The 6,030-nt window shown below is 52.4% G+C and overlaps 1 long non-coding RNA gene across 1 annotated transcript; it reads right to left on the minus strand.

The window, feature by feature from the left end:
- Positions 1–1,226: 1,226 nt before the first annotated feature.
- Positions 1,227–3,597, minus strand: LOC130708923 (uncharacterized). Its single transcript, XR_009009304.1, has 3 exons — positions 2,826–3,597; positions 2,275–2,321; positions 1,227–1,685 (listed from the first exon to the last, which is right to left on the minus strand). It is a non-coding gene; the product is annotated as an uncharacterized LOC130708923 (long non-coding RNA).
- Between the last annotated feature and the right edge of the window lie 2,433 nt (positions 3,598–6,030).

Genomic DNA, 6,030 nt, shown 5'->3' on the forward strand with positions numbered 1-6,030 from the left:
TGACCCTCCCCATTAACCACTGGAGTTAACCACTGTCCTAACTCTCCTATTAATCATCCCCTAGCTTTGCGTTATGGCTGTGCCACTTTTATGCGTCTTCCTAACAATGTATTGCCCTTTGCTTACACAGCTAGGTTTGTGCTTGCTACTCAGTTTTTCAAAACTAAACAGGATCTGTGATCTCTTCAATGCTTAACACTGTTATGTTCAAGTTCTCCCAATGCAGTGAACCCTGAGCAGATGCCTATTATAAAGTCAGGCCACAAAAGCATGTACAGAGTTCTCCTATCAGATAGCACCAGCTCTCTCCTAAAAGAGAGCTTTATTTTAGGCACTGAATTAATGGTATACAAACGACATGCATAGTAATGTGGAATTTTTTTTTTTCAGGAAAGGATTTTGTATGTGTGTGAAAAAGTCAACTGCTCAGGCCCTTGTCTTACAGGGCTGTTTTGATCCCAGTTGTCTGACAGCAGGGACCTGTCCTTGTGTTTGGAGGCAGAAAAGAGGCTCCAAGAGGATGTGAAGAGAAGCTGGCTCAGAGGGTCCCCCAGACCCCTCCTTGCTTCCTCCCAGCCAGCCCTCACCACGGTGGCTTTGGCCCACAGCTGCCCTAGCCCAGGGACCTGGTGGCAGACAGAAACAGATCTACTTTGGTTTCCATGGCAACTGCACGCATTGGGAGACCAACTGAGTGAGCCACAGCCAGCGAGGCAGCTGGTTTGAAGGGTGTTGATCTCTCTGTGGACCAGCAAGGCAGAACCACAAGGGACCGGAGGCAGCAACCAAGCCAGGAGGAGCCACAGGAGCTGGGCATATGGAGTCTGCAGGAACCTGTCTGCAGAGCTACACATGAGCAGTGCTCATGTGTCCCCTCACCCACGACCCTCTCTCGCCCACCCACTCAGGCAGAGGCACGTGCTGAGAAATGCACATCCACACTCCATTGTGAACACAGAGACCCATGCTCCCAAACTCAGACACCTGTTCACACCAAATACACCCAAGGTTTTACACCTTGCCCCATTTTCACACTCAAAAACACAGACCCCTGCATACAAATGCACATTCATCCATAATATATAATCTGTACCCCTAGAAAGAGTCACAGTCACCCCACGACACAGTCTCTGTACACACCCACATGCACGGAGGGTGCAAACACTCACCTTAGACACACAGACCCACATTAACAGGGAGAAAGGCACGTCCACACTCACCTGTGTGCTGGCAGGGACACTCCCAGCACATACACATGGATTGAGATCAGAGCCTCTGGATGCTAAGACTCAGAAGCTGAGGAGCCCCAACGGCAACAACTCGGAAATGAGATGTGGTTCAGGGCTGCAGCTGCATCACAAAATCCCAGAAACAACTCTCCTGGCTTGCTGCCTCATGAACGGTGTGCCCCATGGAGGAAGGCCTTTAATCTTCTCTGTTTACTCAGAGTAATTCTTTTTTGTGTCCTCCATAAACACCAAAAGGACAGAAATCCAACAGGACAGAAATCCAACTATCCTCATGTCATGCAGACTTGAAATAAAAATTTTGATGACAGTCTCAGAGATGCACGTTCCTCTTTAAGACACCTGTGTGTGTCTGACTCTATGAAGAGGCATGTCCCATCCTGGTTCACTGCCTTCTGGTCCCAAAAGGCAAGGAAAAGAGGCCTGCTGGTTCCGCTCCTAGGAAAAAGGGACAAATTCACAGCACGTGGAGTATCTTGCTAAGCCAGGGGTTAGCTCCTGACCTAGCAGGGAAAACTGACAACCACAGGCTCCATCCACCGAGGCCCTGGAGAGCCAGGGGTCACAGAAGCACTTGGCGGGGGAACATTTTGTTGAGAATTTCTTGAAGCACATTTGAATATTTGTGACATTTATTTCAATATTGTCCTAATGATCATTTAATTAATATGGAGAAATGGAAAGATTATGTACATGTGTATATATTCCTATTGCAATAATAATAATAGCTAATACTCACAGGCACAAAAAGGTCACTAAATGTTAAGCTATTGAAGGGCTTCCCTGGTGGCACAGTGGTTAAGAATCCGCCTGCCAATGAAGGGGACACGGGTTCGAGCCCTGGTCCGGGAAGATCCCACATGCTTCGGAACAACTAAGCGCGTGTGCCACAACTACTGAGCCCGTGCTCTAGAGCCCGCACGCCACAGCTACTGAAGCCCGCGCACCTAGAGTACGTGCTCTGCAACAAGAGAAGCCACTGCAACGAGAAGCCCGCGTGCCACAAGGAAGAGTAGCCCCCACTCACCGCAACTAGAGAGAAAGCCTGCGCACAGCAACGAAGAGCCAATGCAGCTAAAAATAAATAAATAAAAATTTTTTTAAAATGTTAAGCTATTGTTATTACTGTGATTTTAAATTGATAATGAAAATCATCTATAACTTAAAAATTGGGGGTTGTTGAGATGAACCTCCTTATTTCATAGGCTCTTAAACACTTTTCAGTTTTAGCAGCAGCAGGATTAGCACTGTGTGGTACTTTACAAACAGCTTTACATACACCGTCTCCTTTGTGTCCCTGAGCATCTTCTGTTGGCCAGGCATCAAGCTGGGGTGGCGGGTGTCATAGATTAATAAGACCCAGGCCCAGGCCTTGAGGAGCCCACAGTCCAGCAGGTAAGGGGCGGGGGAGCCACACCGGAACTGTGTACCATGCAGCCTCGTGTCATCACAAAGGCCAGTGCAAAGGGCAGGAAGCATGGGGAAAGGAATCATTTGTAGATGGGGAAGAATCAGGAAGGGGTGGAGAATCAGAGAGCTGCAGGGAGGAGGTCACACTTGAGCTGGGCCTGAACTCACCAGTAGGTTTAGACAAGCCACGTTCCTGGCTGGAAAGGAGCATTGAGGTCCCGAGCACAGCTGTAGAACAGTGGGTGGTCGACCTGGGCAGCTAGACCCAGGGGTCCAGGAGGGTACAGGGAAGAATGGCGCCACAAAGGTAGACTGAGGCCAGATTCAGAAAGGCCTTGCACGGCAAGCCATGGAGTCTGGCCCAGCAAATCATCAGGTGTGAGCCGGCCAGACCTGGGGTCCAGAGAAACACCTCAGGTACCTGGGTGTCTGACACTGGGTTGTGGGGTATGACTGGGGAACCTCGGGGCCAAACCGGAGGGTTAAAATTGCACCCTCCCATTAAAAGAGCCAGAGCGCAGGTCGGCACCCCCGGCAGCCAGCTCACCCAGCTCCGCGCCTGAGTCACACAAGGCTCTCCATAAATGTTTGCTGAACCGCACGGCGCCGCGGGTCACGCGAGGAAAATGGAATTAAGAGTCGAGTGACCTAGAGGGCTGGTTCAGGCCCACTATTGACTGGCTCCGGGAGTCTGGACCGGCGACTTAACCTCTGGTTCTCGGTTTCCACGCTGGTAAAGCGAATCCGATAATGCCCTGACCTCCCTGGCTTAGTTGCTCTGAGGCTCACACGCGGGAACCGGCTGAAGGCGCTGGAGGGCGCAGAGCGCCGGCCCTGGCGGGGGACCACGCGGGCCGCTGCTGCCTCCCCGGGACCATATGCGGGGAGAGCTGGCTCAGCAGTCAACAATTACCAGCCCCCCAAACTCACACCTGCGATGCATTTCCGCTTAGGCAGATGGCGCGATTTGGCCGCGCGCCAGCGCGTAGGCCCCGCCCCGGACGCTCGCGCACGCGCCCTGCAACCGGCGGGACGCCGCTGGGAGGTGGCTTTGCGGACCCGGCGCGCACCCGGAAAGGACCTGGCTCAGGCAGAGGGCGGGGTGCCTACGGCGCCCCTTCCCTTGCTGGAACAGCGCCCCTTTCCCAAGGCCAAGGCAGCAGCAATGCCAGCTTCTCCCCAATTCTCACACCGCCTCTGAAAGGTGAACAGGGAAGGAAGTTTTCAGAGTTTCCCATGTGGAGAAACTGAGGCTCAGAGAGATTAGGAGACTTTCAGCTGGACACACAGATATTAAAAGATGGAGCCAGATGGAAACCCAAGTCTGCCGAACTCCAAGCGCACAGTTCTTTCGTTGGTTGGCACTACCCCGGCTCCTCAGACCTCTTTGGCCAATATCTAGTGGGGACAGGAATTCTTCCTGCACCCAAAGCTGGCTTTGCCTCCATCCAGCGCATACCTGAAGATTAGTGGGGATCTGAGCCAAGCGTAAATCAGTAGAATTAAATGATGAAATACACACAAAGAACTCCTTAAAATATATATATATGTATATATATATATCTATTGGTATAGCATCACCACCAAGGGCTCATCCAGCCTTAACCGGCACACCTCCCAGAATCCTGAGCTCATCGTTTCCTCTTTGCCCAACGCTGGTGTTCAGAAAGTTCTTGCTTCTCTTTAGCTGAAATCCATCAGTCTCCTTAAGGATCCAGTTGTCCCTCTTGGGGCCACATGGAACAAATCAAATCTCCCTTTCTTTTCACAATCCAGACTACATTAGGAGGCCGCCTTCTCTCTTCCAGACTCAGCGGCCCCCAGTTCCTTCAACCATTCCTTAGAAGTCATGCTTGTGAGTTCCTTTCTCAGCCTTCAGACACACTCCTGTCTGGTCCTATCCTTCAGAGCTCAGCACAAACATGTGTTCTCGCCATGTGTCAGACACCGTGCTATAAGTGCCTTCCCTGAGTCATCTCATTTACTCCTGACGACAACCCCAGGAGGTGGATGCCATCATTATCCCTGTTTTGCAGATGAGGAAACTGGGAAGTGAAGGAACTTGCCAACAGTTACAGAGCAATTGACGGAGCAGTCTCTGCTGCCCTTTGCTGTCATTGCAGCTCCAGCAGAACAAGAGCACTGGGCTTGGGGTTGGGTGAGCTTTGCTTCTCACTCTCCCACTTATTGTGTGACCCGGGCAAGCCGCACATCTGGTTCTCCTGGTCTGTAAAATGGGGGTCGTTATAATGTCCACCTGCTAGGCTTTTTGGAGATTAAAACACATTTTGAGACGTGACCATAGGCCTGATACTCCCCACTAGCTCCCCCTCCCCCTCCAGGAGTCCTGTGTGAGGATTCTCAGGGACTACAGCAAGTGACCAGATTCATGTCACATCCTATGGTGCTGGGGTTCTCTCCAGGAGGGAGCCAGGTTCAAATCTCCAGGTCCCCCACCCGGCCTGAAGTCACTCTCTAAAATGATTTGTCAAGTAACAAGCAAAAATATATTACCAATTTAAGAGTGTGATTTGCCTGGAACTTTTTAATCCTTGGGCCGTTGTTGAATAGATTAAAGTGTCTGCTTTGATCCATGCATTTAGATGGAAACATAAATATAGCCGTCACTTATTCTCTCAGCCGCCAGGATGGGTGTCACGTTGCATCACGCCGGCTTCCCACCCAGCCAGGGTAATGCATGAGAATGACCTTTTTGCCATTCAAATCCCTCTTGACTTTTCTGCTCTGGCCGGAGCCCGAGCTGCCGCTGCTGCCTAATGTGACCACAGCTCACGCTGGGAAACAGTCACTCGGGGGAAAGGGTGGAGCAGGGGACTCCCGATGCCGAGAACTTCCCCCAGCTCGGCAGAGCCCAGCAAGAATAAATCTCCGGAGAAATAGATTTTGAAGAGGAATTTGGTACATAGATCTTCTGTCAGCGGAGCAGACTCCGGCTCAGCCGTTTTTCAGGCTCGCTACTTATCCAGAAATACATCTATTTTTACATGGATCTCTGGCGAGATTCCCTCTTCCCTCGTGGGGTGGGAAGCTGCGCTGGGAGCCGGGCACGGGGTGGGGGTGGGGGGGTAGGGGGGGCGGGGCCTCGGGGCAGGGCAGGCTCAGGGTCTGGCTCCAGGACGCTGCGGCTCGGGAAGAGGGAAGCGGTGCCGAGCCCTGGGCCTTCCGAGCCTTCCTCCAGCCCTCCGCCCGCATCCTGCCCCGGCCCTTCTCGGGACACGGCCCGGCCTCCCAGAGTCTCCATCACGGCGTCTGCCCCCCTGCGCCCTCTCCGCCCAGCCAAAGCCCCGGCCACCTCCATGACCCCCTCAACCCTGAAGTCCGCTGAGGACTGAGCTGTGGACACCCCCCAGGT

Source organism: Balaenoptera acutorostrata, chromosome 9 (genome assembly GCF_949987535.1).
Source record: "Balaenoptera acutorostrata chromosome 9, mBalAcu1.1, whole genome shotgun sequence".
In the NCBI taxonomy this organism is placed as follows: Eukaryota; Metazoa; Chordata; class Mammalia; order Artiodactyla; family Balaenopteridae; genus Balaenoptera; species Balaenoptera acutorostrata.